Source organism: Herpailurus yagouaroundi, unplaced genomic scaffold (genome assembly GCF_014898765.1).
Source record: "Herpailurus yagouaroundi ecotype Mexico unplaced genomic scaffold, PumYag 181, whole genome shotgun sequence".
Classification (NCBI taxonomy): domain Eukaryota; kingdom Metazoa; phylum Chordata; class Mammalia; order Carnivora; family Felidae; genus Herpailurus; species Herpailurus yagouaroundi.
The window spans coordinates 29,878,832-29,904,843 of NW_024412412.1; the positions used below are offsets into that span (position 1 = coordinate 29,878,832).

The 26,012-nt window shown below is 39.4% G+C and overlaps 1 protein-coding gene and 1 long non-coding RNA gene across 7 annotated transcripts in view; both read left to right on the forward strand.

Annotated features, from left to right (window-relative positions):
- NRG1 (neuregulin 1) overlaps positions 1-26,012 on the forward strand; it is a 1,118,472-nt gene that overhangs the window by 777,352 nt on the left and 315,108 nt on the right. The window lies entirely within an intron of this gene.
- LOC121039806 (uncharacterized) lies at positions 5,770-8,068 on the forward strand. The gene is made up of 2 exons (XR_005795000.1): positions 5,770-7,483; positions 7,871-8,068. It is a non-coding gene; the product is annotated as an uncharacterized LOC121039806 (long non-coding RNA).

Sequence of the window (26,012 nt, forward strand, 5' to 3'; positions counted from 1 at the left end):
GAATCAAAATGACTATTTTTGAGGAGTAAGATAGGGAAGGAACCAAATGTCAGATGCTCAAAAGTTGACCCCTTGGTCAGTGGATCAACAAATGGAAAATATCGATCATAGAACAGTGACCACATAGAACAGTGACCAAAGGCAGAAAAATAAAGATTTTACTTGTCCACTTTTGGCATAGCATTTGCAGGTCCTGGCCAATGTCTTACCCCTCTCTGATCCTGGAGCTTCTATCTTTAAACTGGAAGGTAATTGCCGGCAGCTAGAGCTGACAGGCATACCGCATGATGAGTGAGGTCATGTTCATAAAGCCCTCAGAAAGAAAAGCAATGTGAAGCAGCAGGGCTATTACCGTTCCAAGATTATTTTATAAAAGCGAAACTTAAGTTCAGAGTGATGATTAATAAGCTATTAGAGCCTAGTTATTGATTCCTCTATCTTTAGAGTAGCTAATGCAGTGCAGACCACAGACTCAAAGCTTTCCTTCTTCCTGTGTGCCTGTGCTTTGTGATGGCACTTGCCTTGGGAAAATGCAAATTATTGAACATGTGCAGTGGGACATCTTTATCAGGCAGGTGCTAGGAGAGAGGAAAAACACCTAAACTGATTGTGTGTTGTATTAATTTTTGCTGATAACGAAGATTAATGTGAATACATGGGAAATCACATCATGAAGAATAGAATGAAAAAAGTAAAGCATCAGTGCAAATTTCCTTACTCTGAAGCATCTTGTGTTGGCATTCTATGTGCATTTTACATATACATGTTAAATATGCTGTTTTGCAACTTGTTCTTTGTTCCTTTCCTATCCTAGTCCCCATTAATAACCTTATCATTGATGGTTTCTCCTGTCAGTTAATATGAATACCAATATTGCTTTTATCAGCAAGTATTTCATGGGTGGTAAATACTATTGGCTAAGCCATTTAAACGATTTCCTGTTGATGGACACTGAGGTGTTTATAATAATTTTTGCTCTCATAAACAGTGCTCTGATGAGCTTCATGTTTACATCTTTGAGAATTGGGCCAATTTTCTCTCTGTGTTAGATTCCTGGGAGCGGAGTTGTTGAATCAGAAGATTTGGAGATCTTGTATCTTTAATCATATTGCCCATCTACCCACCGGAAGGGTCATAGCAGATTCCTTTCTGCCTATGCTGTAATAGAGCTTCTGCTCCTCCCCAACCTTGCCCACACTGGGTATTGTCGATGTTTTTGATCTTCACCAAACTGATAGGGGAATGGAATGTCTAACAACTTTTCCATTACATTCTAGCCGTGCCTATCAGACTATAAATGAATGCAGTTTTTATGCACTGGGGACCTGGTTTAACTCATAGCACACTGTTTGAGTCTGAGTAATAACCAACCATGATATGATGAGACTTTCCTGTAGTTTTGAAAAAGAAGCCAAACTTTCACCTGGCTTCAATTATTCTCTCATTTACACTTCCAATGTGCTAGACCATCTGGGAAGCCTTTTGGATGTGCCCTCAATGACCCAGTACAAGTTGTTAGCTCCCTGTCCATGAAAGAAGGGCCATGCTCAAGACGAACAAATGCTACAACTGAGATTGCCCCATTGGGTGGCCTGTGGCATTTGAGTCACTGGGAGGTATTGATCCCTTTGCCATCAGCAGTAATATTTTTACAGTTTTGACGTGCTTTAAAGGTTATTGTCTCCAGAACAGGTAATTGAAGAGACCCCACACTCCATCAGAAGCATTTCATCTTTATTACAGAGCCACAAACTAGGCAACATATTTCTCTTTTCACTGACGGATTATGCCAAGATTTACAAGGCCTGGTCTACATGAAAGCAAACACATGTTTGGGCAAAGATTCAAGTAAGTCAGAGATATAGGGTTAGCACTATCCTGATACAAAAGTCAGGACTTTCACCTCTTCTGCCTGTGCCAGAGGCCAACTCCTCAACACACACACACACACACACACACACACACACACACACATGCCAGTATTTTTTTATTTTTCTTTTTTAAAATATTATTTTCAGATATGTGCTTTAAATCTGGTTTTCCTAAGACACCCATGATTGGTTTACTGTGGGTTACTGTTTTGGAAAGTCAATCTACCCAAAGTTTTCTGACTGGTTGTCAACTCACCAGTTTTGAACCCTGCCATCACACGTTTTCCTCACATTCCTTTCAGGTAGTAGAATAATGAGGAATAAGAAAATTCTCATCAGCTAGTAATTGGAAACCTGGTATTTGGAATTCTAGAAGAGTATGACTTCTGCCCAGTTCCTAAGCCCTCTTTCCAGATTACTATCAAGCAGCAACCCTGGTATATACAGCTGACCTTGTTAGTTGGATCTGGGCAGTATACCCATATACCAATATGCCATATGCTCTCCTCTTGGTTTCTCAAATTCTTTTCTATGACTAAGAATGAGCACTGTCTTCTTTAGGCTGTTCCTTCAGCTTCTGTCCTTTGTTTCCCCTTCCTTTCTCCATTTGTGGCATCTACAATACATTATACTAACTTTGTAATGAAGGACCAGTGTGAGTACAACATGCTGGAAAGTCCTGGCCCTGGGTCTCGAGAGCCTGGGTCTCAAGAGTCCCAGGCCAGCCAGCTAGTAATGTATCATTACCAGCTGCCTCCTCCAGTCTTTAGCTCAATACACTTCACTATGGCTTCCCAAAGTATCCTCATACTAAACGTTAATTAAAGGTATTCTTTTTCAGGTTCAATTAGAGCAAAAGCACCGATTGTCAGTTTTGTGGTGAGGGATCCGGAAAATCTGGTAAACAAAGAACAAGATGAGATCTTCTAACTTTGGTGCAAAGATCATGTTACAGTGAGTCAGGAGACTTGGTTGAAGTCCCAGATCTGCCTCTATTTTTTAGAATCTTAAGCGATTCAATTAACGTATTTGAACATTAGTTTCCTCATCTATAAGATATAGTGAAGGTACGCGAGATAATGATTGTTCCTGGATAATATTTGGCACATTGTAGATGTTCTTTAAAAGGTGGCCATCGTTCTGATTTAAGCCCTCTATGGCTTTATGTTTCTATGATTTTCTATATATCAGAAACATTTCTCTAGCTCATCTTGGTTAGACAGGTGCTACTGAATGTGAAAGACAGAAATGGGATGATACGATCTGAGCTGAGAAAAGAGTAAAAGAAAACACCCAAAAGCATCTTCTTAGGGGTAGCATTTGCCAATATTCATAGAACAAGTGCCTTGGAGAGGGAGAGGTTGGAATATCCATGTTCATAGATTCCTGCTTAATAAGTGGTAATTATGTCTCCATATTGGTTTTTCCCCAGTTTTACTGAACCAGAATTGACTATATAAGTTCAGAGTGCACAGCACAATGTCTTGACCTACATATAATAGCAAAATGATTACCACAATAAGTTTAATCACATCCATAATCTCATGTAGATACGAGAAAGAAGGAAAGAAAATGTTTTCCCCCCTTGTGATGACAACTTTTAGGCTCTTTCAAATATACCATATTGCATTTTTATGTTTCCTAAATAAGCCTATGGCCTTCTTAAGGAAGGCCATCAGGGAGTGTGATTTCACCAGGATAAGAATCTGATTTACAAATTGTTACTATGACTAAGGGTGTCTGTTTGTTTTGGATCAGGAGTCGACAAACTACAGGTCACCAGCCAAACCACGCCTCTCAATCTGTTTTTGTAAATAAAGTTTTATTGGAACATACCCAGTTATTACATCTCTGGCTGCTTTCATGCTACATTGGCAGAGCTGTTTAATTGCAACAGAGACCATGTTGCCCACAAAGCTGAAAATATGTACTGTCTGACTTTTTACAGAAAAAATTTGTCAACCCTTAAGTTAGATTACAGTGGCATTGGTGCCGATTAAATAGGTAGTGGCTGGTATCAGCATGTAAAGTTTAAACCACTTGAGGGCGCATAACAGAAAGACTGACAGCTTAAGAAAAAAGTATGTGTGAGTTTATTTACTTGGAATAGTAAGGAGAATGACCCTGGCACCATCATTCTTGTTGGTAGAATCCCTTTCTCAAGAAATGGTTTCTCTGGCCAGGTTACAGTGGGTAAAGCCTAAGGAAAATCATCCCACCCTGGGTCTAAGGAAACAGCATTATAACTCTATACAGTGGCTATGGAGAAACATAAAATAAAGGTGTCTTCTGCAAGTATTATGGTAGGTGAGAAAAATGTAATAAGTAAGAGCAAGAAGAATTTATTCCATATTGAGAGGATCTGTTTTGGAGCCCAGACCAAACGGACCATGCAGCAAGAAATACAAAGTCAATTTTGGTGATTTTATTTAGGGAGAAATATCAACTGTGCAGATATCGGGAGCAGAAATAAAAGAGAATGTTCACCAGTCACCGTAGGTTGCAGCAAACTACCTGCATGGATTTTTAAAATGTTGTATTGGTGATGAATGTGTTGATGATTATGTGCACACTGTAAAAAAAAAAAAAAAAAAAAAAAACCCAAATCCATTGTTATCAGAACTGGAGAAAAAAATAGTTCAGATGTTTGAAACTCTACTGACGCAAAATATTGTGTAATTCATAAACAATCCTTTGTGAGTGTTTGAGTTCATAGTAGGCCCAGAATATAGGACTCACTAGCTACCCTCATGCACGAAACAATTGTTCTTTGGTGTATTTGTTTGTCTGTCAAGTGGTAAACATTCCCCTGGAGGATACTGAAGCTTGTGAAAAGGATGAATTGATGGATATGTACATGGAAAATGTAGTCACAGGGCCCTTCTCTCACTGATCACCATCCCGCCCCCAACTCCATACCCCACGCATGCACCCTGCCATCCTGCACTGTGACACTGGCCATGCTGTCTCGGCAACACACAAAGCCTATGCCCAGGATAAGCTTCTCTTTCAAGCGCCTATCTGGCTTTCAGCATGTGCTTTGAAGAGATAGTGACATTGCTATGCTCTGACATACACCATAATGTCAGCACAGCAGAAGCAAGTGGAAGATTCTACTTTCCCGATAAAGATCAGTTGCTGTTTCCTGTCTTGAAGACGAAAGCTGAGCAAATGCAAAGGTCATCTGTGTTTATATTAACAATGCAGGAGTTATACTATGTTTTCGCAACAACATCAGATCATTATTTATCCACTTGTCCTTTTTTTTTATAATTCCTTTGAACTGTCTACATTTGCTTATCATGATATTTCTAAATCTGTAAACAGCCCAAGTGTGGCTGTTCTATTTCTCTAAATAGAGTCTTAGGTCATTTTATTATCCAACATTATAAGTCATCAAAATGCATCCATCTGTTGTCTTTCCACATCTGGTGTAATTTTAACTCTTTAAGCCTAAAGAAAAACTAGAAAAACCATTGTGACGTTAGTGTGTTACTTTTTCCTACCACGCTGTTTTCTGATACATCGTTTTCCCTGGAAAACCACAAGGAAATAATTAAATCTATCTATTTCTTTGGAAATGGCATTAAATGCAAAGTCTTCTCCCCCTTCACTTAGTGATCTTTCTGGTTTTCTGGTGCCCTGATTATTTTCCCTGGGATCACGGCCACTCAGAGCCTTTTCTCACCAACTCAAAAAAATCTTTAGAGATGTGAAGTCATAGAGCCTCTGAGGCTGCCTTCCAGTGGTCCACGGGCAGATCTCCGTAGCAATGGAGCTGTAAGCAAGGCAAAAAGCCAAAGCCTGTTTAGCACCACCAACCTTGTCAATTTGCCAATCATTCTTTCAGATTTTATTGCATGCATGATTATATTTTCTTGCATGTGCATTTTGGGGGTAACAGCATTTTGGTTGACCTGTTTTCAATCTGTTTGACTACCTTCAGTTTGGTAGCTCCTTCAGCAATAAAGAAAAAAGTTGAGCAATTCAGCTTTAAATCACATGATGAGGCAAATCACAGTTTATCAACTGGTTATAGGATAGTCCTAATGTGTGAGATAAGATGAGCTCTCTTTCCGTTATCTGTTGGGGAAAGAAGATGCTCAACATCCAGGAAATTGACAAATGTTTAATTACTTAGGTTGGGTAGCTTATAAATACAATGTGAACAGGGATAGTTTCCACCACACAATTATTTTCTTCCAAGTTGTTATCTGTTTCAGCTGGGATAGGCTAGATTGTTCCGTGGCAACAAAATTACCCCCAAAGTCTTGGCAGTTTACAACAACCAAGATTCATTTTTCAATACACTATCTGCTCAATGAGTATTAGCAAGTGGTTCTGCTCCATGTCAATACCTATATGCGACCCACAGTGATGGAGGAGTCTCTTTTGATATTGGTGTCTGTTATGGCAAAGGCAAAGACAAAAGTAGACCTTGGTCATAGAACAAACTATGGCTTAAGTTTCTGTCTGGATATAATACAAGTCACTTCCCTTCCCATGTCCATTTCAGTGGCAGAACAAGTCAATCCAAATCTGACTTCAGTGCCTTTGGGAAAATACAGTTCCAACCCCGGGAAGGGAAGCAAGGTCTGGATGAGTGGTAATGAAATCCACCTCTCCATCCAACTCAGGTGTCATTGCTTTATTTGAGTGAGTTTTTTTCTTCTTAAGATCCCCCTTTAAAACGAGCCTGGAAACAGTGTTTATAGAAATCAGCTTCACTAGTTCTAAAGAAGGGGTCTCATTGTTGGGATGTGTTGTCTGACCTTATTAGTTGATTTCAATCATAGGCTGAAAATGGATGACCCATTTTAGGACTATCACCACCCATAGAACTATAGGTTTTCCTGCGTAAGGGTTTCACACTGATGCAACAAAGGAGTACACTCTTCACCAAAAGGACCAAAGCTTTCTCCTGCTCTGTCAGCTGCTGGTTTCCTCCAGCTAGTTACTAAAACTAGGTACAAGGAGGTGAGATATCACTCCTCAGCAAGTCTGCAGCATCTGTGCTTATGACAGTACCCTGGTAATTCCTGATAATTGTATCACTCCCTGATGGAAAACCAGCTTTTATTTCAGCAACAATAAGGGTTGTGCTGGACCCCTGACCTCACCTGAAGATGTCTTTATGTTGGATCTGCCTTATATATGGGGCAGTTGGTTCAAGACTTAGAGAAATTTCTACAGATACTCTCATTCCAGGTAAGTTGTTTGTTTTTGTTTTGCTTTTGCGATAGGACCTAGTCATATTTTGTCCACTATTGGAAAGCATAGATTAGTATTCCATACGGAAACTGGTTTATTACTTCCAATGTGTTTTTGTAAATAAACACTGGCTGCATCAACACCAGGATCTAACCTTATGCAAGTCAGTATAGTAATGCTGGACCTTAGCGAACTGAGGGTGGAATGAAATGTGGTATTTTTTTTTCCAAGACAAAGTAATAAGCTGTATGTTTTACAATATGAATAGGATTAGGGATACATAAGGATATTTATCCAGAGTTTCTCTTCTCTTTGTTTTGTAGAGTGACGGGACCCAACCGGGGGAATCGGCCAGAAGCAACAATGGCTTCAGGCTTGGCGAAATGGACTAAAACAAGAAGGTAAGTGTTTGAGATTCTGGTTTCCTAGGACCACGTCTCTGCCTCATCATACAGAGTCACGACCTCCTTTTACCACTATGGTCCCGACACTGTGAAGCCTTCGGCCCATTGGCAGTGCTTTTCCTGCCGTATGCTGATTACTAATGCCAGTAAAATACCTACGTACTTTGGCAGTAACGTATGCAGATACGTGTGTTTCTAATTACAGGGATATTGTTAGAACACGACTTGGCTTTGAGATACACAGCTAATAATCCAAGCAAAAATAATGCTTTGTTTTCTAGCAGAAAAAAATAAGAACTTCATTTTAATCATTTTTCCCCTTTCTCTCTCTTTTTGTTTGTTTGATACACATACCTGGGCACTATCATAAACTGGCAATACCAGAAGTTGTTGCAAACAGTGTGGCCCTTTCTTCTCAGACATCGGACATACCACATCTCTTACCTGCTTAACCATCCATCTACTCCTTTGCTACAGCTGCATATCCAGGATTCTGTGTGCTATCATTGTTCTTTATGGATACCATGTATATTTTTAAAGAATAAGTGTAAATTAATTAAAGTTGTTATTTTAAAATATGTATCTCTATAGTGTACGTGCATAATTTTTGCTTTTCCTCACCTTTTTCTTGCAGACCTAAAAGGTTAAATCTGAGAGCAACACATGTGTGCGGAACCTGAGTGCACTATAGGTTCAAATGGGCAAGAAAGTTGTTCAGTGAAATCACACAGTTCAGTTCTTGACTATGATATTTTAATTTGCATTTTCAAATCAGTGTGTCTCCAGCCTTAGGACAGTGCTACTATTATTGTTGGTGGATTTTGCAACCTAATCTTGACTCACTCAGTGAACCACAAAAAATCACCCAAGGCCAGATTCCCAGTCCACAGGAATTCCCTTTCAAATGATGAGAGATGTACTCTTCTTCAAGATCTTCTTAAGAATTCACGATTTCTTGAATATAGAATCATTTCTGCTTATCAGTGAAGCAGAGAATGCTGACACATTCCCTTTGCTTCATCATGTCCAGAGAAGTAAAGAAATCTAGTAACAATGATGAGCAGCAATGAGTGATATGTTCTGCTTTCTTCTTGAGCAAACCTGGCAAACGGTTTAAGAACACGTGTGCAGAATTTGGGCAAGCGGTGTGAGCTTGAGATGGGTGTGTGGAGTGTCTGCTGTGGGATCATTTCCACTCAAACTCAGGACGGAGCTGTCTTCCTATAATCTAGGTCATTTTTTTTTTTTTTTTTTTTTGGTATCTGACAGCTTGCGTATGTTCATCACTGAAAATAGGGACTGTGCTTTTCATTTTGCGTAAATGATGAGTAAAAGGCAAGGCAGCTAGAGAGGCATTGACTAAAGATGACATTCCACTTATTAAATGCACCATTTGCTACTGCAGACATGCAATGTCTGCTTGTTTCTTCTGTCACGCTGCAACTTTTTTTTGGCACAGGAGAAACACTTTTCTCAAGGTTTGTTAGTTTAAACAGCAGTCAACATTCATTTATTGAGCATGACTGTACAATAGACTTCAGGGATATGAAGATAAAGAAGACACAGTCTCTGCCCTCCAGTAGCTCACAGTTTAGAGATGTCTCCGTGATAAAAATCATCATAATAATAAGTAACACTTATAGAACATCAACTGCTTCTCTTCAATTGGATTCCCTGATTTAATTGTCACATGACCTTGTGCAGTGACTGTTGTAATGTACACACAGGTAATGGATGTGGGGCTCAGAGAAATCAAATAACTTAGCCACGGTCACAGAACAAGTTATGTGGTCACAACAGAGTTGTGTGTCAGGCTAGATCTCTCTGATTCTAGAGTGTCTGTTCTTGTTGCTTCTATTTTAGATCAAGCTAACTATGCAATACAAAAAGTCACTCAGGAAACGTGACTGCATGATGATTATGGGAGGTGGTACATGTTCTAATCAGCAAATAGACATCTGAGCCCTGGGGTAAAGCTCCAAACTTTCACTTGGGTTCTGTCCCATTCCACTCTTGCCAACAAACAAGAATCCACCCCCCCCCCACGCTAACCCCCCACTCAATAGTTTATATATCCCTTTATATATAGTTGCATTGTTGCCAACTTGTCGGTACCTTCGTTTACATTTATCAAACCCGTCACCGCCATTACGAGTCCTCAAGAGACAAGATCTCATGGGACAGTTACTGAGTTCCTCAGAAATACTGTTTCTAAGGTCAGAGCCCACCTTAGAAAGGGCATCTCTGTGAACCCAGTTTATGCTTATTTTGTATATTCTTAGCCTGTCTATCAATATCTCAGATTGTTTCTATTTCATCGTTGCTTTTATGAAAGAAAGAGAGAAAAAGAGAAAGAAAGAGAGAAGGAGAGAAAGGAAAGAAAGAAAAGAGAGAGAGAGAGAAAGAAAGAAAGAAAGAAAGAAAGAAAATAAGAAAGAAAGAAAGAAAGAAAGAAAGAAAGAAAGAAAGAAAGAAAGAAAGAAAGAAAGAAAGAAAGAAACTTGACTAGGTGACTTCCTATCCATCTTTGCTCTGATTATCACCATAGGCCAAAATGTCAGTAGGGATAAGGTTTACCTTATGGATTGTTAAACACGCTAAGAAATGTCACAATTAACTAGAATGTGTCTCTTCGCAAATGGTAGATGTTACTATTTATTGGCATAATATATTGCCCTTTCCCAGGAACATGTGTGTTTTAAAAGAAGCTTAGTAATCAAATCCAGGTTAAAGAAGTGAATTTCTTATTGTGGAATTGTCCTCAAAGGGAGATCTACTTTGGCAAGATGTGTGTGGGGAAGGTGGGTTCCTTGAGATATACCTGGTAGAACTCTCACCATTGGAGAGCTCTGGGCCTATCTTGACTAGACAGTGATAGACAATTTGAGGATGAAAAGACAGACATAGCAATAGATAACATATTGAGAGCTAATTATGTACTAAACAGGTTGTTAAGATCATTTTTAAATGTTTGTTTATTTTTGAGAGAGAAAGAGTGCAAGCGGGGGAGGGGCAGAGAGAGAGGGAGACAGAATTGGAAGCAGACTTCAGGCTCTGAGCTGTCAGCACAGAGCCCGATACAGGGTTCGAACCCACAAGCTGTGAGATCATAGCCTGAGCCGAAGTCGGACGCTGAACCGACTGAGCCACCCACGTGTCCCTAAGATCATTTTAAATCAGTAATTCATTTAATCCTCTCAACAACCCTAAAAGTTAGGTATCATTATCCTTATTTTACAAATAAGGAAACAGAGCCTAAGAGAGATTATCTATTTTGCTCAAGCTTACATAGTCAAAAGGCAGATGAAGGATTTGGATCAAATTTTTCTTGATGCGAGAATCCATGTGTTTTCCACTACATCACACGCTATTTAATACCACAGTGAAGTTGTGCTGTCTGTCCTTCCCTGGTGGGTCTGGAATATTCTTGGAAAATCACATTTAGGGGGAAGAGGTGCTCTAAGTGGTGGTCAGTCACACAATGATTAAGTTTAATTTATCCACTTGGGCCAAAGGGAAGTGGTAAGAGTGGAATGACTGTATTTGGGGGAAAATATTTGTTATCTTTGTAGTCATGGTCTACAACATCGCCTGTACTCCTGAGAGGACAACAGGAAGTGAGGCTAGAGAGGGTGTTTGAGGGCATGGTTTGTGTGTCCACGCTCAGAACAGTATCAACCCAGACAGCCATCTGCTGGGGAATGGAAGACATTCCAGGAAGGTATGAAAGGAACAAGGAAAGAGACATCAGGGAAATGTCAGAATGAAAGAGAAATGCAAGTCTTTAAAGGAAGTTCCAACTCACTCCTTGCCCCCTACAATTAGGAAAGAGGTGGTGATAAGGGCCCAGAAGGGTAAGAGAGAGATTATAGATTTAGGCAATGCTTACCAGGCTCATGGTGGAAAAGTGAGATATGCCCAGTAGCAGAGCTGTGGAAACTATTAGAAACTGAGCTAATTGTAGACGTCTTAGTGTGCCTCAGGAAATGGGAAGGCATTTGCCCCTTTGGGGCTTGTATTTTTTCCAATTTTCCTTGTTCAGGGAAGAATTCATTCTTTGAGCCATGTAACCTCCTGCTAGGATTTCTCAACTCTGCAAAAAAGAATAATTATAGATGAATAATGGACCAAAATAGAAAATGTTAAGTGTGTGTAGCAGATAAGTGGAAAATGTTCTGTCTTGTAAACTGTATTGTTTCGGTTCCTGGCAACAAAAAGGAACAAATCTCACCTATGCCGTTCTTGATGGATGTTAGAATTCACCTCTCTTTCCGACTGGTGTAAAGTTTCAGTCTTAGTGGGAGTAGGACCCTGAAGGGCCCTAACCTTGGTCAAGAGCGAGAAAAATGTTTTACGGTACAGGTCCCTTTTCTTCCTTGACTGAGAGACTTGTAGCCTTTCACACACATGATAGCTGAGCAGTTCTCAGAACTTTTCTCATTAGTAAAACTTTAATTTAATTGAGAACTTTCAGTGGGTCAGGCCCTGAGCTGGATATTTTCCACCTGTTATTCATTCAACAAAATGCTTGTGAGTGGCCGCCCTCTGTCAGGCATTACAGCTGCAGTGCGAAAAGTTCTCAGTTCTAACAAAGCCTCTGAAAAATAAGTAAGGTGATGCCTACCCATTTTACAGATGCAAACAGCGCCAGAGTCAGAGAAGTTAAGTAACGCCCACAAAGTCATGCAATTCATGTGTGACAGACGGAAATCAGAATGTTTAGAGTCCCCTAACTTACTGAACTCTTAAGTGCCCCCAGGAGACCAACTTAGGCCCATTCCTAGGACCCCAGACCTTGAATTGTTACTTCATTCTGTTCCTTGTTCACCACTGAAGCTTAGTCCAGAGTGTCAGTTCCTGATACCCTGTGCCTTCCAGAGTGACACGGACCTAATTTGACAAAATAACTTACAGGTATAAGGCTAGGGGAGATTGCCAGGAATCCCCAGCTCTTCCCAGGTGCATGTGAACAGTGGCCTTCTGGAGACACTATGCCTGTATTTTTGTCTGATAGTTAAACATCAAAATGAAGAAAGATGGCAGATAGACAAGGTGGGAGGCAGATATTTCAATAAATGCCTCTTTTTTTTTTTTTTTTACATTTATTCGTTTTTTGAGAGACAGAGAGAGAGCACAAGCAGGGGAGGGGCAGCGAGAGGGGGAGACACAGAATCCGAAGCAGGCTCCAGGCTCCGAGCCATCAGCACAGAGCCTGATGCTGGGCTTGAACTCATGAAACGCGACATCATGACCCTGAGCTGAAGTCTGATGCTTAACCAGCAGGTGCTCCAATCAGGCGCTCCAATAAATGCTTCTTTTTTTAAATTTTTTTTTAACATTTATTTATTTTTGAGACAGAGAGAGACAGAGCATGAACGGGGGAGGGACAGAGAGAGAGGGAGACACAGAATCGGAAGCAGGCTCCAGGCTCTGAGCCATCAGCCCAGAGCCCGACGCAGGGCTCGAACTCACGAACCGTGAGACCGTGAGCCGAAGTCAGACGCTTAACCGACTGAGCCACCCAGGCGCCCCAATAAATGCCTCTTGAATCAGACCCTTTCTAGATTCACTTAGGGCCCCACTTCTGAGAGCTGTCACCATGGCAACCCAAGAATCTCATTGGTTGGGTGGACAAAGGTATCCATGAATTACAAAAGTGTTCTGAGGGGATTTCTCCCCAATAACCAGAGACACTTGTATTAAAAGCAGCCTTTAGCTGGGATGCCTGGGTGGCTCAGTTGCTTAAGCATTGGACCTCAGCTCAGGTCATGATCTTGTGGTTCCTGAGTTCAAGCCCTGTGGTAGGCTCTGTGCTGACAGCTCAGAGCCTAGAGCCTGATTCAGATCCTCTGTCTCCCTCTCTCTCTCTCCCCACTCCCCTGCTCATGCTCTGTCTCTCTCTCTCTCTCAAAAATAAACATTAAAAAATTTTTTAAAGAAATAAAATAAAAGCAAACTTTAGCCAAACTGAAGGAAAATAAAGTTCACAAATGCGGTATTAGCTCAGGTTGATGAGTTGGTGGGTTTCTGTGAAATCATTGCTGGGTAAGCCCCAGTTTGCTGGGCAGAACAATTCTCTGTTACCTGAGTCAGAGAAGATCATTTTGCATAATCCAGACCCTTCATATAGGAGTCTCCTGCTGTTGCACTCTGAGCTGTTATATTCATAGTCATGCTGTCAGCTTGGTGGTTAATTCTGTAAACATGTCTGGTTAATAGTCTACAAACTTTAGCGGTTTACATTTGCCGTGTAAATAAAAAAGCCTCTTTCCTCAGCAAAAACACCGTCAGGCAATATGTTTTTAAATAAAAATATAAAATACAATCCAATGACTTCAAAATTCTAAAGAATGAGAAGTCAAGAGAACTTACAATCATTTCTTTTTTAATGATTCTGGATGCACTTGGGGACATTTCAGTACATGCTAGTATAGTAATGTCCAGCTGTCATTTATTTTCATACAGTCGTACTGCTACTTCTAAAGGAAAATATTTTTTATTAATAAAATGTTTTCATTAGCCAAAATGAAGATTTCTTTTATAATGTTTATTTATCTATCATTTCCCACCCTTTGAATTCTGGAATAAGTCCTTGCTTTATACAATCACTAAGTGTGTATACTTTCATTTTATTCCTTAATCTTCATTTCTGAAGTTTTCAACAAATAATTTGCTTTGAAAAAAAAAAAATTAGAAGCCTAAGCGTAAAGTTACATTTTACTGGATTTACATCTAAATTTTTATTTGGTAATTTCCTTCCAGGAACTTAAACAAGTGACCTTTTGTTTTGTCTAAACAATGATTTGTAAAGGCACTTTTGATTCAGATGGACCCTTCCCTACTTCATCTTCCGTTGCTAAAGTAAGCATCAAGTTTGGTCACTGAGACGATATTCTGTCTTTGGCAGAGTTGTGCCAAGGTGTTTTTATTTTTTTTTATTTTTTTTATGTAAAGCTGTCATCGATTAGGCTGTCATCATTTAATCAAGATGAAGCCATACATACTGGAACCGTGTGAATATTCATAGATCATTATATAAGTATATTGTATAAATATTGTATAAGTAGTATTATATAAGTATGTAATATAAGTATATTATATTTCTTTTCTTTGACTTGAGATTCCAGTGACATAAAGGCGCCTATAGTGTTTAAAAGTACCGGAAAACATTGTGTAGGAGTGTCGATGACATAGCACACAAGCTGGGCCTCACACGCCCAAATATTGTGCACGCGAGCACACACACACACACACACACACACTCAAAAAATTCTTTCTGGTGTCTTTTGTCATGCTCAGCACCAACATCTTTGTCACAAATCACCAGGCAGGTAGCAGAGATGCCCGGGCTATGTGCAGGGCTGTGCGCCTACTCAGCATAATAGTGTCGGGGGATAAACGAGAGGAGGTTTGATCAGTGTGTTAACCATATCAGAGCATCTTGGACTTCTTCAACATGCTCAAACTTGGAATTTATCCAAGTTGAGACTACAGGTCTTTTCCGGAACTCCCCCGTATTGTTTTTGTTTGTTTCTTTGTTTTTAACCTGGCTAACACCTATTCATTGATCGTGACCTAGCTTATCTTGAAAAGCCTTCCATTTCCCTAGCCTACGCCAACTCTCAGTCTGAACTCAGCATCACTCCTGTGGGCTCCATTTAGTGATTTCTTTTGTCACTGAACTTAATACTTTTTTTTTTTACTGCATTTGTTACTTTGTATTGTAAAAGTCTATTACTAGGAAAGTAGTCCTTTACATGTAGACTTCCTTGACAGGACGAGGTCATATGTGTCTTCAACCTACCTGTTCCTGGCACAGAGCCTGGCTATATAATAAATTCCAAAGAAATCTTTGTTGAATGGGCAGATAAACTTTTGAGAATCTCGCCGTCTTTATATGTACCAGAACTCTCCATTTCACATGGTTGCTTTTCACAAAGACATATATTAGGGAGAGAAGAACCAAGATCATTAGCTCGCAGAACACCGTACTATGGCATTGTGAACATGAAGGTTTGATTTTGGAGTTCTTATCAACAAAAATTGTTTTTGAAACTAAAATTCAAATTTTTAACTCTTCACGTTCTCCATTTTAACATCATTACTTCTTCCTACTCTTGGTTTAGTTTTGAGTACTATGTTTTCAATAGTAAACATCTGATTGAAATACATTTCTATAGGGGAGCCTGGGTAGCACAGCCCATTGAGCATCTGATCCTCGATTTTGGTTCAGGTCATGATCCCAGGATGGTAGAATCAAGTAGAGCCTGCTTGGAATTCTTTTTCTCTCTCCCTCTGCCCCTCTCCACCCTCCCCCATCTCTAAAATTATAAAAATATCAAGAAAGAAATACATTTCCTTAGGTATCTTTGTTACACCTCATTAGCAACATTTTCCAAATACACAAACCTCACTCAGGAAATAAGCTAACTTATTAGCTAACTCTGATAGCTAACTCTTTTAGATATTAGGTTGTTTGTGCAAACTGTAACCTAATGTATTTTTAAATAGTGTCTTTCTTTAAAATCACATATTGGGGCACCTGCGTGGCTCAGTAGGTTAAGCACTGGACTTGGGCTCAGGTCATGATCTCACAGTTGGTGGTTTTGAGCCCCACACCAGGCTCTGTGCTGACAGCTCAGAGCCTGGAGCCTGCTTCAGATTCTGTGTCTCCCTCTCTCTCTGCCCCTCCCCGCTTCACATTCTCTCTCTCTCTCTCTCTCTCTCTCTCTCTCTCTCTCTCTCTCTCTCTCTCAAAAATAAATAAACATTTAATAAAATTTTAAATAAAAAAATAAAATCACATATTAAATTAAACCTTGTATTTTGAGATAACTGTGTTCACATGCAGTTATAATAATATCGAGAGATCCTGTGTACTTTTTACCCAGTTTCCCTCAAAGATACAGAACATTTCAGTCCCTACAAGAATCTCTTATGTTGCCCTTTTATAGCCACATCTGTCCTCTCCCCATGCCACCCCCACCTTAAACCCTAGCAACCATTAATATTTTGTCATTTCAAAATAGTGCATAAATGGAGTCATACAGTCTGTAATTTGGGGGGTATTGGCTCTTTCCATTCAGCATAATTCTTTGGAGAGTCTGGGAACAATTCTCTGGACATTTATCCAGGTTATTGTGTATATCAGTAGTTTGCTCCTTTTTCCTGCTACATGGTATTTCATGGGTTGGCTGTTGAATCATTTACCCATTGAAGAACATCTGAGTTGTTTCCAGTTTGAGGCTATTACAAATCAGGTTGCTATGAATATTCATGTACAGGTTTCTGTGTGAACATACATTTTCAGTTGTCTGGGATAAATGCCCAGGAGTGTAATCGCTGGGTTATATGGTAGTTTCATGTTTAGGTCCTTTTTGTAGAAACGGCCAAAATCTTGTCCAACACGCTTGTGCCATTTCACATTTCCATGAGCAGTGTGAGAACGATCCGGTTTTTCCGCATCCTCGCCAGAATTTGGTGGCATCACTTTTATTATTTTTGTCATTATGGTAGGTATTTAGCGATACCTCATTTTGGATTTAATTTGCATGTCCTTGATGGCTGCTAAGGTTGAACACCTTTTCATGTGCTTTTTTGCCATCTGTATATCCTCTTTCGCGACGTGTCATAGTACTTTTCGCCTATGTGGTAATTGGATTGTTTTTTGACTGCTAAGTTTTGAGAGTTCTTTATATGTTCTTGAGAGAAGTCCTCCTTCAGTTACGTGGTTTATAAATATTTCTCTTCCAGCATGTAACTTATCTCTTCATTGTCTTTATTGAGTCTTACACGGGCAAATGTTGTTAATCTTTTTATTTTTTTTTATTTTTTTTTTCAACGTTTATTTATTTTTGGGACAGAGAGAGACAGAGCATGAATGGGGAAGGGGCAGAGAGAGAGGGAGACACAGAATCGGAAACAGGCTCCAGGCTCTGAGCCGTCAGCCCAGAGCCTGACGCGGGGCTCGAACTCACGGACCGCGAGATCGTGACCTGGCTGAAGTCGGACGCTTAACCGACTGCGCCACCCAGGCGCCCCCAAATGTTGTTAATCTTCATGACAATAACTTTTTATACCTATTTTGCAGCCAGATACTTAGTTTCTCCTGATTAAAAAAACTTGTCTGAGATAACGTGAAATCATTTTTGCATATTCATAGCTCTATCTCCACTAATGTCATGCAAATGTAACCTTCACAATAATACTGAAAACAGAATCCTAAATTATAAATTGGCTTTTTTCCTTGCTCAACTATTTTGTTATAAATACACTTCCAATAACATTTGCTGAGCACCTACCTGTGTTGAGTAATAAGGTTACAAAATTCATAATTTGCCTAAAGCAAATAAACCACAATTACCTTATACTGGATTTACATCTGAATTTTTCTTTGGTAATTTCCTTCCAGGAGGCTCAGGATAGTCTTATTTTCTATTATCTCTATTGCCTTATGATGAAAAAGAGAAATAAAGGCTTAACTTTGCTTTTAACTATGAAACTTGAAGAAATACAGTGAAACAGCTTATATGTCCTTCCGCCAGACACAGTAAGAATATTCTCACAAGCAGACTTTGACTTCTCAAACCCTTTTGGCAAACCATGCTATTTCTTAGGACATAGAAGCTTGCTTTCAAAACACATTGGAATGTGTTTTTTTTTTAATTTATAATAATTTAATTAGCAAACATTTCAACTTAATAAAAAGTCCTGCTAACCAAGGAGCATTGTATAGAACTGCCTATAATATTAAAATTTAACGGCTACTGTACTGTGCTGTGTTTATAAATATGTGAAAAGTAGTTGTACATGTAGCAATAATTAAGATTAACCAGTGAAAAGAAAAGAGTTAGGGTTAGGAACGGTTATTTCTAGGTTTTCAATTTCACTAATTTCTGATTACTTTTAAAGGAATCATTGTTCTTGGTCATTATGATCTCTAGCATAGAGGGCATTTTTTAATTTGTGAAGATACAAGTGAGTTTGATTTGACTGAGTGTGGCAGAGAGAATTGATTGATGACTAAGGCTGCCACGAGGTAACATGTGTCATCATAGTGGTTTCCATGGTGATGAACTATGACGTCACCAACTCCTTGGAACTGTGACTTAAAGAACCATTTAGACAGAGGATGAAAAGTAGTAAGTAGTTCACTGGGATGCATGCCATCTTTGCTTTATATGACATTATTAATTAAAATGAAGGGCTGGGTATTTCTCTCAGTGAGATTATATAAAGATGTTACATGTCTTCGGACTTGCCTGAACATGGGTATGCTGGTTTTAAAGTGAGACTTTTCCAGCACGCAAAAATTCACAAACAGAACTTGACTTGGAATTGTGTATTCGTAAGAAAAGACCTTTTCTTCTCACATTTAGAAAAGGCTCCTCACGAATCATAGGTAAATTCAGACAAATTTTCATCAGTCTACTTACCCTTTTATTATTTCATGGTCTTCTTTTTCATTTGGAAATATTGGCACTGAGGACATGGAGGGAAAAGGTCTTGGGGCTCGCATGCTCAGAGAGTAAGGAAATAGTTTAGATTTAAAATTAGGCACTTCTCCTGATACTTTTGGTGGGTACACGCTCTAGGCTAGGTTTCTATGACACCACCAGATGCAAATGAATTGGCAGTCACCGAGCCTGCTTGCTGTTTGTACCATCTCCGTGGTAGCAAACATCCGGGCTGCTGGAAGCATGTATTTGGCTCTAGGAGTCAATTTAGTGCATCCACCTGGGGATTTGCAAACCTTCCTCTGACTTTTTGATGGCAGTATCTTGACAATTCCTCTGATTTCAAGAGTGCTCAAGGATTACAGAAAGCAGCTTTCACTTTAGAGTTCTGAGAGAGAACATCCAAAAAGTCAACCTGGCTGTTCATCCAGAAATTGGAAATCTAATGCTAACAGTTGGTGCCAAGACGTAGCATAACAGAAAAGGCATCAAAGAACTTGAGTTATAGCCTACATTTCACCAGTTTATGACCTTCAACTCTGATACTTGATTTTCTCGTAAAAAGTGAGATATAAAAAAACTGTATCACAGAATTGTTGTGAGAATTCAAAATAAAACACATTTAAAGCTCTTAGTTCAGTATGTGGTATAGGTTAGTGCTTAGTAAACGATCGTTCTTTTTTCCTTCACAACGGATATGCAAAAGGTCTGATTCCATTAATGTTTCACACAAGTAAGAATTAATTCCTTTGCCATCCCCAAAGCTTACGGAAGGCAAGTTATCCATGTCTCCATCTCACTGTCACTCACAGAACATACAGTTGTTACTTAGCTCAGGGAAACATGGAGCTACAAAGTGAGGTCAAGATCTGCTTCTCACCAAACGCTGACCCTCCCTTGCAGGATTCACAGATTGTCTTCCTTAGGCAGGTCTACCTGGGCCTCAACTCAAAAGAATTGCGTTCATTATGAGCTGGAGGAAGTCAGATCCATTTTCTGCTGCATTGGCCCTCTGGCTCTTTGGCACTTTCCACGTCCTCCTCATTTGGAAAGAGCTTCATCATTTTCTGTCTTACAAAGCAATCCTATTGTTCCTTAGTTCCACTGCAGGGTATAGGTGAAACCTCTCACTCAGGGCTGCAGAACAATGGAAGTCCCTTGAAGGAAAGCTCTGAAAGCAAAACCCAAGTTGCCTCTGAGATATTCCAAAATCCAATTGTTCTACCGTTCTAAAAAATGTTTGGGAAAATTTCAAAATCGTCTTTGACAGTATATCATAAAGCCTGTGACTGGGCCAAAAGGCCTATTTTCACTGTGTACCAAAAATATTGTACATTGACAAAGAAAAAAAAATAAATTAGAAATAGATTTATTGAGGACATGCCATTAAAAACAGGCTCTATTGAATCAACTCACTTTTCAGAGGGACTGCCAAGCTAAACTTGAAGTAGTCTAATGGAGGCAGGTGGTAGATTCCAAACTTGGAAAAAAATGAGCCTTTATATTCCATTAAGTATTGTAACTATTTGATGGAGAAGTGTTGAAAACACTAAATGTGAGTATCTCAGAAAGCAGGAAAGAATAAGTCTGTCCTTTTGCTAAATGGCCAAGGTTTTCCCTTTGTCTTTCACCTCTTTATAAATCCATGGTTTAACTTTTACCAGACCATTCAGGTATCTATGTGTTATCCTAGTAAGTAGTAAAGTTAATAATGTACTTCCTCTAGGGACTATGGACAAAGGACTAGAAGCAGAAATAAAAGAGTAGCAGGATATAGGGATATGTGGAGAGGTATATGTGAAAACATATGACAAGGTGGACCTGGTTGAAGAATAGACTTTGGGAACTTAAATAAGGAGGAAAGTGGTGGGGGGCGGGGGCAGTGGCAGCAAATGCAGAGAAAAAACAATGGTGACAAAAGTCTGGCTAACAAATGGAGGGATATATATTCCAAAGTTTCCTATTCCATACCACAATTTCTCTAAATACAAATTCCTGGTAAGGGTTCTAGATTGCTTTGTGGGCTAATGTACATTCTCCTCCACAGGTACTAGCTTTCTGTATGTTATTTACCAAACTTTCCTAGACAGCAGTATGATTATTTATTATTTGCTAGATAATAATATCTAAAAATCTAAATCTAAAAAATAAAAAAGTTTCCTTTTTTTTGATATATGAATTATTATACTTGCATGAAATTTTGAATAGATGAAACACATTTTAATCTTTTATTTTTTAAATTATTATTATTATTTTTTTATACTTTGTAAAAGAGCCAAGGCAACATCAGCCAAATCCTTAAACCAGTTGACTTGTTAATGGATTGACATGGCTCAGGCATTTTCCAAAGGGTGAACTCATACTTTGGTAATCCTATGGACTTTCACATGTCTGTACCCCAATGTCATGATGAACAACGTCATTCTTTCCTTGGAAGTCTGACAACTTTGTCAAGAGTAGAAAAGGTGCTACTGACTAGTGCAAACCCAGCAATTAGAAAGCATATCTAACAAATAAGCCCGCCTTAAAGAAGTCATTTTACACCTCTGAGCCTTGTCCACCTCACCCCTAAAGTAAAAAGTGGACTAAATCACCTCAAGGATTCCTGGTAGCTCTAAATAAAAGTCTATGATTGATTTCTGGAGTAAAACCAAACAAAAGAAGACTAACCAGCTTCTTAGCTGCTGCCATTACAATAGTGATAATTCAAAGAGACTTTGGGGAGGGAGGTAGCCATCACTGGATGTTTCCTGAAAGGCAATAAGGCAAGTTGGACCACTCGCTAAGGACCACATAGTCATAACCAAAAGTAAGGGTGGTTGGTGGTAGACAAACCGATTGTACATATGCCCTGCCTACAAATGAATCTCTCCTAAGAGTCTTCATTTCCGGTACATTTCTTCATTTCTCAAGATTATTGAACCACCTGATTTGCCTTTTTCTACAACCTCACTCTGCTTATTTCACCTGCTTGGTGACATGTGTGTTCTGAATGTGCAACTCAAGACCTAGCTATTAGCCCTGATTCAAAGTGAACATAATCCAGGACGCCTGGGTGTCTCAGTCAGTTAAGTGCCTGATTCTGGCTCAGGTCTTGATGTCATGGTTCATGGGTTTGAGCCCTGCATCAGGCTCTGTGCTGACAGCTTGGGGCCTGGAGCCTGCTTCAGACTCTGTGTCTCCCTCTTTCTCTGTCCTTCCCCCGCTCATGCTCTCTCTCTCAAAAATAAATAAACATTAAAAAATATTTTTAAATGAACATAATCCAAAAAGATGGGCAACAGTAACACTCCCCAACTGACTCCTCTCCTCTCATTTGTTTTGTTTCTATATGTTATTTACCAAACTTTCCTAGACAGCAATATGATTATTTATTATTTGCTAGAAAATCATGTGCTTCCAGAATTTCATTCAAGATGAAGTTTCGTAAATTTGAAGTGAGGAAAAAAACATACAGCTCCAGAAAATATTCTACTCTACGAAAGCACTCATTTATAACAGAAAAGTCTAGGTTCTCTTTTCTTGCTGTGACATCCAGGATTATTATCTATTAAGATCAATTAGGGAAGGCCTCACTGACTATCACAAACCATCCATCAAAAACCATTCATCAAAAGTGAAGATGTTTCAGATGGATTCCTAATCGCTTAAAATTTAGCTCCAAGCACCTGAGGGTTACTAAACACCACAGAGATGGTGTTATATATGAAGGAAAGCTTAGGTAAGTATGTTTCTTAAGAAGACTGCCTTGCGGTTAGCAGGGAGACTGCCGTATAGTTAAAAGGGCAAATATGTTATTTTATCGCCATATCCCCAGAACAGGCGCTGGAAAGGAAGCCAGATGTCAAATAAACAGACTAATTTGTTGAAATCTGAACTAAACCTCTGTTTATTTGTTTAGTGTTAACAGATATTTATTGAGATCATATCACAGATACGGAACTGTTTGTGTCAGGGAAAACTTTTAAATCAAAATTGACGGGTACTGAATCAGATGTGAAACAGCATTTCATTCAACTGCAGCCTGGTATCAGAGCATAGTCTTTCTTTTCCTGACAGGGGCATGATCTACCTTTAAAAGCAGCTGATTGAGTGCTTTCCTTTTTCACCATGCTTCGGGATTTTCATAGAAGAAGGAGCACCATGTGGGAGTGATAGCCATTTATAGAAAGACTGATCTTCCCATAGGCAAAAGAGGGACCAAGGTTGGCAGCAGCAATATAAATCAAAACTTTGAGTTCACCCTCTTGCCTATTTCATTAGTACCTCTTCTTGGTTTACGAAAACACTCGAGGAGTGAATAAATGAATGAAGGGCTTGGGAGGCTTCTCATTTCAATGCCCAACATCTCCACACTGACCAGGTGGAGTTGGGAGGGACAGTTGGACATGAGGAACCTAAGTTCTACACTGTAATAGAGTCACAGGACAGAAATTGGTAAGAGCTTCTTAACTTATAGACAAAGATGTTTAGTTCTCAGTAAAATAAAAAGGCCTCGAATAAGATTATTTCGTCTATATTCTTTGTAATAAGAACATGATAGTCCAAAAGGTCTTAGAAAATTACAGCAGCCGGAATAAGGTCCTCTCTTGTCTTTTCATTGGAAATGGTATGATTAAACTCTCAGACACATGCCTTCTGCAGTCAAAAAATGATACAAGGCTGATCACAGTGGGGAAACATTTATACCATACGCAGTTATAAAAAGGTGATCTTGAGACATCAGTGTACAGGAATACCTAGAGATACATCTATCATATGCTTGATTCTATTATATTCTATTAGCTCGTTGCAATTTTCACTAAAAAGGGAAATGAAAAAATTAAGTTTAAGGTAACAGTTTAAAATGGACTGCATGATAAAAGAAAGGATGTCTTGGGGCACCTGGGTAGCCCAGTCAGTTAAGCATCCAACTTCGGCCCAGGTCATGATCTCATGGTTCATGAGTTTGAGCCTTGCATTGGGCTCTGGGCTGACAGCTCAGAGCCTGGAGCCTGCTTAGGAGTCTGTGTCTCCCTCTCTCTGTGCTCCTCCCCTGCTCACACTCTTTCTGTCTCTCAAAAATGAATAATTTTGAAATTAAAAATAATTTGAAAAAAGGAAAGGATGTCTTTCTTACAGTAAATCTCTATGAGGATTTTTTCCAAAATGTAAATCTCAGGTGTTGAAATTTTTGTAGGTGGTCATTAACTTCAACAGAACGTTATTTTAAAGTTTAGATATTTACCAGATTGTCCTACACAGGCTTTCCAGAGCTTAGTGTTATATATTCTCTTCAGTTTGAGTCTCTACCATATTTGAACATGAAAAAACAAAATGATTTTATTTAACCCCATAGAAGCAATCGTTTAATCGTGGCTACGTTTAGTCATGACACACTTACCTGAGTCTGACCTAGGGAAATAAATTTATTTCTACCAGCAAGTGATGTTGATATACCTACCTGAGCAAAAACCATCAAACGCATAATAACCACCAAGAGAATTTGAAAACGTTCTATTTGAGACTTCTTTTGCCATTGATTAATGCTTGATGCCACTCGCTTGAGATTTTGCTTTCAAGAGAATTCTTAACCAGGTTCTTTATTTAAATCAATAGGAATAAAATATCCAGGGCTTAAATTAGCGTAATCTCTTAAGATCTGGCGTTTGACACTTTCATAATTTTTACATAATACTGGCTTCAGGGAGTTGGAATTGCTCTTTTAGCTGGCCTGAATCTGAGAAGAGTATCCAAAGTCTCTGAGTTGTTTTATTTTATTTCCTTTTACCCCCTAAAGCACTGGAAATGGTTGGCTCTGATGTGCTCCTAAGGCAACCGCAAGATGAGGCAAAACAGGATTGAGATGAAAACCAAGCTCACCCACATCCTACGTCAATTAGTTATTTTCTTTTTCTTTGTAAACAAGGCATGGAGGGGTGGGGGTGTTACAGCTTTTACGGTAGATGTTCCTCTGCACCCCCAGCCCTCCCCAGATTTCTCTTCTGCCCTACCACTACCCCTCAACCCCCAGCATAAGCTGACACCAGAACATGTTTTTTCAAACAGTGCTCCCTGTTTACTCTGGCTTCATCTCGAAGGTCATCAGCACGTTGAATTATCTTGGGAGAATCTTCAGAATAGTGTGTGTGTTTAGGAAGGATGTGAGCGGGATTGAGAGGTGGGACTCTGAATAACATGTTGAAAGAAGAGTATTAAGGAAAGTGGTGTTTAAAATTGGGCAAGGTGCAATCCGTTGTTGATAGAACTAAAATGCAGGGAGCTCAATGGAGACTTGGGTTGTGTCTCCATCCTAAAACAACAACAACAACAGAAGTTATTTCCAAAATTGCTGACACTCCATTTTTTCGGTTGAATTTTGTTTCAGATGTAAAAACAATATAATCATAGATGGGCTAGGTTGCTGGACCTGAGCACAGAAAAATTTACTCATTCATTTATGCGTTGAGCACCTGTTACGTGCCAAGCGCTATACTAGGCACCATCAAAGATGAACAAGATGTGCTGGAAGTCACAGCCCAACAGAAGAGGCATAATAACAAAGAGTAGAAATATATTATGGCAATAAATATTTAGATATAGTGGTGTCATAAAGATATTTCAGCTAAGCCTTCAAGCATGAGGAGGAATGTGCCACATAAATGACGGAAGAGGGAGCCAGTACTTCTGGGAAGAAGCCACGAGTATAGTAGTGTGGGGTTGTGGCAGAGCCCAGTGGGCTCAGGAAGAGTAGGCAGTCCAAAGTGGCTGGCATATAAAGTTCCAAGGTGGGAATGGGCTGCCCAGGGAAGAGATCATTGGAGCCAAAGTAACTGAACTGTGACTCAGTTTGAGGTATGATAACGTCTACAAGAAATCTGGCAATGCGATGGGCAAGTGACTAGGAGAGAGAGCAGAGAGAGACCATTTAGGCTTCCATGGGCCTGAGCAGAAATAGAATGATTTTGTTGAACACCTAGTGTGGGCAGAACACTTACGTACTTTTTCGCCACAAGCTTGTGAGTTAAGGTTGATACAGGATTAAATAAAGGCAGACTTCAATGAATATCGAATGAAAAGCATAGAGGAAT